Below are 7,784 nucleotides of genomic sequence, written 5' to 3'. Positions count from 1 at the left end.
ACTAGTGTTGCATAATGGTTGGACTAGTATCTGGAAACCTGGGTTCAAATCCCTGCTCTGCTATGGAAGCTCACTGGGTGACTTTGGGCCAGTCACACACACTCAGTCTAACCTACCTCACAGGGTTGTTGTGAGAATAAAATAGAAAAAAGAATGCTGTAAGCCATTTGGGGGGGGGCGTTAAATGAAGTGAAATAAATTTTCATGGGAGTAAGCCTCATTGGGCCCTGACCTGAGTAATCCAGGCAAGCCTGATCTCATCAGATGTCAAAAGCTAATCAGGGTCAGTCTTGGTTACTGATTGGGTGGGAGACCTCCAAAGAAGACCAGCTCCATTAGTCTCTTGCTTAAAAACACCCACAGGGGTTGCCATACATCAGCTATGACTTGACAGCACTTTCCACCACCAAGCCCCATTGGATAGATCTGAGTATGATTCAAGTAGACCTACTTAGGATCACATTGGCAGTGCTGGAAAACAGGTCACAAATGCCTAACAATGAAGATTGTTCCTTAATTTACACTACAATTTCAGATTGCAGGTGACAAAAGAAGGCATTGTAGTTCTACAAAACAACTTCCTCTTCTTTTAAAGAAATCACGCTTGCATATCATTCTTCGGTTCTTACAACCACCCTATGGGTGTGACACAACGAAGGCATATACTTAATATCTTAATCATTTATCTTAATCATTTCTTAATATCTTAATCATATATCTTAATTATTTCAGTGGGAGGGTGAAGCGCTTGCTGAGACCTCTCCTGTTGGATATGTTGGGATGTAAAAGTGCTTAACTTTGGCTGGAGTGTGCCCAAATGTTTGACGCTAAAGGCGGCACTGGTAGTTTTTCTGTGTGTTATGGTTGTTTAGGCTATTTGGTTAGCCTAACTACCCAAATAAGGCTGCTATTGTGGGAATAAAATGGAGGAGAGGAGAACAGAGGTGTAAGATGCTCTGGGTCACCCCAGGGGAGAAAAATGGGTTATTAAACAAACTAGAAGACAAACATAAGAATGAAAGAACAATCCCAGAATTTCCTGATATATCTGGCCCAGCTAGGGTTACAGCCTTATTTTTTTTAAAAAAAAAAATTAGACCAGATAAAGGGATACAGAGGGGAAAAAGGGGAGGGAAGCAAAAAATACAAAGATTGCAGTGAAAAGAAAATTTAAAATATACATTACAAGGACTATCGAAAATGTAACATTCATCTAACCTTGAAAATATAGTTTCACATATATAGCACAACTACACTTTAAAATATTTCTTCTTTTCATCCTTAACTCTCATTATTAGATCATATATAAAATATTTTACCTTATCTGTTAAAATGCTTTTATAACAACACATCCATCCAAAAATATTAATCAACTTATGTGTGTATGTGCTGTCAAGTTGCCTCCGACCTATGGCGACCCTATGAATAAAAGACCTCCAAAACGTCCTATCATTAACAGACTTGTTCAGATCCTGCAAATTGGAGGATGTGGCTTCTTTTATTGAGTCAAGTCATCTCATTTTAGGTCTTCCAGAGAATCTTCTCTTCTCATGATGTGACCAAAGTATGATAGCCTTAGTTTTGTCATTTGAGCTTCTAGGGAGAATTCAGGCTTGATTTATGGAAACTGTTCTCAATGATGCACTTTTATCCTGGTGCACCTGTGTGGGGGCACCAGGATAAAAAATACATCCAGGCCAATGTGCCCCTCCGGAGGGAGCTGCTGCTGCAGGACGTCCAGGTGAGCCCACCTGCCCCTCCAGAGGAAGACACTGCTGCCGCATTCCTGGGTTATCTAGGGCCCGATTTTTTTTTAATGGACTCTGTAGCTAGTTGAAAATGATTATCAAAAATTCCCATTGGCCGATTATGAGGCCTAAAGGACTCTGCTTGGACAGGGGCTCTTGTTATTTTACTCAACTAAGAGTGGAACTTTCCTCCAGTACAAGGAACCTGTTTGTAGTATAATGCAAGACAAAACGGACTGACCGCTCAGCTACTCTTGCATTCTAAGTAGGTACAGATATATGCATGTGGAGTTCTCTCCATGTGATTGGAAACCCAGGAAATACAATTACAGGACCCAATGGCATCAACTACACTGTCTCTGGCTCTTACAACTGCTCATCCTCCAATGTGATATATGCCCTCATGTGACAACAATGTCCATCTGCTCTGTACATTGGACAAACCAGCCAACCTCTGCGCAAAAGAATAAATGGACACAAATCTGACATTAAAAATGGCAACATCCAGAAACCAGTGGGAGAACACTTCAATCTACCAGGACATTCCATCAAGGACTTAAAGGTCACTGTAGTTCAACAGAAACCTTTCAAAAACAGAATCCAACGGGAAGCTGCTGAATTGGAATTCATATGTAAATTTGACTCAGTCAAGCTGGGATTGAATAGAGACTATGAATGGCTATCTCATTATCAGAAGTAACCGACTTCCTTAACAGAAGCAAACTGATCTCCATATCAGAAGCTACTGTTTGCATCTACTCCGCCCTCCCCTCTCCACCTATATATCTGACCAGTTTCTTCTTGCCCTCCGTGCATCTGACGAAGAGAACTGTGATTCTTGAAAGCTTATGCTACAATAAAGTTGGTTAGTCTTAAAGGTGCTATTGGTCTCTTTTTGATTTTGCTACTACAGACTAACACGGCTAACTCCTCTGCTTTTTCAGGGTTCCTCTATGTACATAAAAGTGTGTATGCTACTGCATAGGGGGCAGAGTTTGCTGCTGCAACTGGACATGCTTATCACATCTAGGAGCTTATCACATCTAGGAGCTATTATTTTTACAATATTTACAACAACCCTGAAAGATAGGTTAAATTATAATATTGCACGGGAGGGGCTTGTAGTGCAGTCCTAACAACAGTTTCCTGGGAGTGGTGGTAGAAAGTGCCTTCAAGTCATAGGTGGTTTATGGCGACCCCGGTGGGATTTGTCATTGCCTGCCTCTGCAACCCTGGTCTCTGTTGGAGTAAGCCCCATTTAATAGATTTGAGTAGGTTTCTGAGTAGACCTGAGAGCGTTTGTAAAAGAGGCAAGATTCAAAGTGGAGACTTCCAGGTGATTTATAGGTCAGCCACTGCACTCTTTGAACTAGAGCAGAGACAGTCGGTTGTGTGAAAACAACTGACTGGGACTGAACTTTTGGCAGAGGCCCCATCTTACTCATAAGGCTGCCATCTTCCCGCATGGGAAGTTGTGTACAAGAGCTGATGCCGTTCACGGCAATTAGCGGATGAGGAGTTGCAGGGTGCCACATCTGTGTACCATAAAAGGAAGAGATTGGCATGTAGAAACAGATGTTGCCAATTGTTTACTAAGAGCCCAGCAACCCCCAAAAAGTGATCTCAGTTTTCCAAGAATCAAAACGATCATGAATATAAAGGAAATGGCAGCATTCCAACAGACGACGGAACCCGCTGAAGACTCCGAGGCAGTTTTGGTGGTGTCTGTTGCAGTACCAGGATAGTTTTCCCTCCACAGGGCATATTCACTCAGTGATCCCACCACGCTCAATAATTGCCTTTATTTGGTGGGGAAACATAAGAATACTTTATTATGTAAATGTGCGGCAGAACTTAAGAAAGGTGTGTTCGCCTGGCAAAGGGCTTGAGACATCTCTTTGAATGAGGAACATGACCTGTCATGAGCAAGAGAACTGCATGACATCATCACCTGGGAGTGGATGTGTAATGGTTAGAGCACCAGGCTAAGCAGGAGATCCAGTTTTGCTGCCATAAAGCTCCCTGGCTGATCTTGGGCCAGTCATTTTCAGCCCATCATACCTTAGCGGGTCGCTGTGAGGATGACATAGGGAAGCAAAAACCAGGAGTTCCTTGGAGAAACAGAGGGCCAAGCTACAAGTGACAAATGACTCAGGTTGGACACTTGTCAGCTTCCCTCAAGTTTTGATGGGAAATGTAGGCATCCTGGTCTTGCAGCTTGGCTCTCCGACTGCCGTCCAATGGACTTTTCAACTGTCACTTGTCCAACATTCCGCCAAGCTGCCTACATTTCCCATCAAAACTTGAGGGAAGCTGACAAGTGTCCAACCTGTGTCATTTGTCACTTGTAGTTTGGCCCAGAGGGATGAAAATGCAAGAGATGTTAAGAGTACAAGAAGAGCAGCGCTGGATTGGACCCAAGGTCCATCTATTCCAGCATCCCATCTCGTACTGTGGCTGAGCAGCTGTCCTAAAAGGACTAGCAGAAAGGCCAAAACCTTCCTCTGATGGTGTCTCCTCATACTGATGTTCAGAAGTCGTCTGCCTCTGAACGTGGAGGTTCTCTTTTGGAGAATTCATGGCAGTATTTTAAGAGCTTTTACTGTAACCTCATAACTATAGAAACATTTGAGCCGAAACAGAGCTGGGCAATAGATCCATGAGCACTATCCCAGCGTCTTCTAAAGAGCAGTGATGGCTGCTGGGGGCCTGTTTGCAGCTGGCAAGATCTAGCCTCTGCCCTCATTTTCCTGAGCTTGCTCAAGTGAGCAGCAGGAGAGAGAGAACGGTGATGTGATTATGATGATGATGTCACAGATGCTGTAATATCATTTCCAGGTGATCATCAAGAAGTGATGTAATGCGCCTCCCCCATTACTCTAGGAATTTTCCTGATCTCTACGGCCTTCACCCAATTCCTCGAACCTTGCAGGTATGTTTGATGGCTGATCACCCGGAAGTGACATCACAGCACCCAGAACTTCCCCCTCCTCAGGTCCCCTCCCCTCCAAAGGCTCCTGAGAGTTTGCGGCCAGATGTCTGGCAATTCTGGAGCTAAATGAGATCGGGTCTGTGCTGGAGAGGATGGAGGAGGAGTTAACCCTTTAATCCCTGCCATTTCGTAGGCTGGTATAGTTCTTTAAAAAAAAAAAGAACTGCAAAAAGCAGAGGCACGCATCCTTCCCCCTTAAATGGTTAATAATAGCATGTTGGGGATGGTTTCAGTTAGTGAAACTGTGTGGGTGTGAAGAATGGCCTGTGTGAATTTGACCTAAATGAGCAGAGCATTAATTGCCCCACATGGCTATAATGGTATCAAGCCTGTCCTCCTTAGGTAAGTGACTTTATTTTCCATTAATTGGTGCATGTGGAATTGTGATTAACTCCTCTTTCCATAAGCACTGCAATCCCATGCAAATTTTTGTACCCTACTTGAAGGCCATTGATGGCTTTCCGTACATATCAAGGCAACTTGCCACATTTAAAAAGAGCATTATAAAAACATGTTCTCTAGTAAATAGCACACGTCTACTAAAACTGCATTATCTCCACATCTCTCTGTCTGACCGAGGTGACTAATATCTCATCATTTAAATTAGGCATTGTACTTCTGTAGCAGTTCACAAATCACGCTATTCAAATGTATGGCTATATATTTTCCTAAGGGAAAAATGCTTGCAAGCTCTCATTTCTCAGAATGAAGTCTTGATAAATCGGCTCGCTGCCCTCAGTCTAAGCAAAACACCAGCAGCCCACAGAGAACTATGCGCGATGTTGAAACTAGTGATTTCCCCATTCTATATGCTTAAGCACACTAGTTTGCCAGAAGAAGGACTGAAGTGTGCCATGAAAAATTAAGATGCCGTGTAGAATGCATCCACCACTCTGTGCCCCTTGAAGCAGGAAGGACCTGTATAGCATTAGCCTCCCGTGCTAATTTCCGGTCTAGACAAGTAGTAGGATGCGCTGGGATTCTCTATTGCTGTCTGTACTATCACTGATGGGGGCTGAGCAATTCTAGAATCCTCTCCAATGGCTAGAAAGCCTGGTCCCACCCAGGAGTCCCAACTGTCTGGGCAAAGTGAAACACTGGGGTATTGTCAGGAGGGTATTTTAATAAAGGGAATAGGTTTGTTGAAAATGGAACTGGCCATGAGATAAGAGTGCTGTCCTAAAGAAAATGGGTTTGTAGTCGCACTGTTTAAAGCATGTGTTATCTTTTTTGTACTTCAGTGTTTTCTAATTTTTGTATTCTGGTTGTTGCATTGTTTACAATACGTCCTATACTGTTTATCTCTATTGCATTATTTTTAATGTTTGTAATTACCCTTGAGTCTCAGCAAGAAAGGTGGACTGCAACCGAATAAGAAAGCAAACAAACAAATATGGGCTATCCTATGCCAGTCCACTGTTATTGGGAAAATATGCATACATTTTTTTGGTTTAGGTGTGCCATCAGTTTAATAATTTTCTAAAAATTGCTCCAAGTATCAAATGTTCCAGAAACGATTTAAGCTGTTCACTTCAGGAGCAAAGAAACATCCCAAAGATATGAATTGTAACTAGAAGGCACAAGCAATCCAGAGGACTCTGATGCTAATCCACCCTTTATGGCAAGAGACCTCAGGCTTTTCTGCACTGAGTTGAGAGCTCCTGTAGTAGAATGATTAAGTGGTTGGACTGCAAATCAGCAATCTGTGGGTTCGAATCTCACTACTGCCATAAGCTCAGCAAGTGGCCTTAAGCCGTTCCTCTCAGCCCCAGCTCCCCAGCAGAGCTGCGGCCCAGCTGTATTGTAGGGATAATAATAAACCTGCCCTTGTTCACCGCTCTGAGTAGGCACTAATCTGTCTAGAAGAGGGATATGTAAACACTGTTGTTGTTTTTATTATTGTTATTGCTCCAGGCTGTCTGCTTAGTGGCACTGTTTTCCTCCTCCTCTTACACACAGTACCATTTGCTGCTCTCCTTTTCTGTTTGCACAAGTTTTTTTCTGTGTTTTTTTCAGACCACCTCAAAAACCAAGAGAGCAATGATACTGTGTGTAATGGAGAGGAAAAAGAGATGCAGCTAAGAAGCCAAAATGGAGCAAAAACCTACTACAGAAAAGTCCCTAACCACTCCCTGACCAGGTGCCTAGCATTTATTTGAATGCCTCCAGCAAAGGGAGATTATGTTCTCTCATTGTCATCAAGTAGCTTGTGACTCCAGCTGAGATTAGTTTTTATCAGATGCCCTGTTTTTACCACTGTAGTTCCTTAAGGGTGTGTTAACACTGTTGCCTTTCCAAATTCACTCAGTTTCCTCTCTCACCCCTCTTTCCCACCTCCAGGCCCGTTGCAAACTCATATCCTACTATATAAAACCTTCCAGAGGGTGCTGCTGTAGAGGGAAGCCTAGAAGAGGCAGCCTGTCCCTCCGAGACTGTGCTGCGGCAGGAAGCCCAGGCCAGGATCAGGCACGGAGCATGCAGCAATACCTGCCCCCTGCCTTCACGCAGCTGGGATAAGGAGCGGAGCAGGTGGCAATGCCTGTCCCTGCCTTCACCCAGCTGAGATAAGGAGCAGAACAGGTGGCAATGCCTCCCCCCTGCCTTCACCCAGATGGGATCAGATGTGGAGAAGGTGGCAATGCTTGCCTCCGCCTTCACCCAGCTGGGATCAGGAGTGGAGCAGGTGGCAATGCCCACCTCCTGCCATCACCCAGCTGGGGTCAGGAGCAGATCAGGTGGCAATGCCCCCCTGCCTTCACTCCCCCCCTTCACCTAGCTGGGATCAGGAGCAGAGCAGGTGGCAATGCCCATCCCCACCTTCACCCAGCTAGGATCAGGCGAGCAGCAGGTGGCAATGCCCACCCCCCGCTTCACCTGGCTGGGATCAGGCACAGATCAGTTAGCAATGCCTCCCCCCCCCCTGCCTTCACCCAGCTGGGATCAGTCATGGAGGAGGAGGCAATACCCGCCTTCCCATCCTCCCCTTTCTAGAGCCCATTGTATTTTTTCCTACAACAGGCTTTGTTGCTAGTACATACATAAAG

This window comes from Eublepharis macularius, chromosome 8 (genome assembly GCF_028583425.1).
Source record: "Eublepharis macularius isolate TG4126 chromosome 8, MPM_Emac_v1.0, whole genome shotgun sequence".
In the NCBI taxonomy this organism is placed as follows: domain Eukaryota; kingdom Metazoa; phylum Chordata; class Lepidosauria; order Squamata; family Eublepharidae; genus Eublepharis; species Eublepharis macularius.
This window is presented reverse-complemented; position numbering follows the sequence as displayed.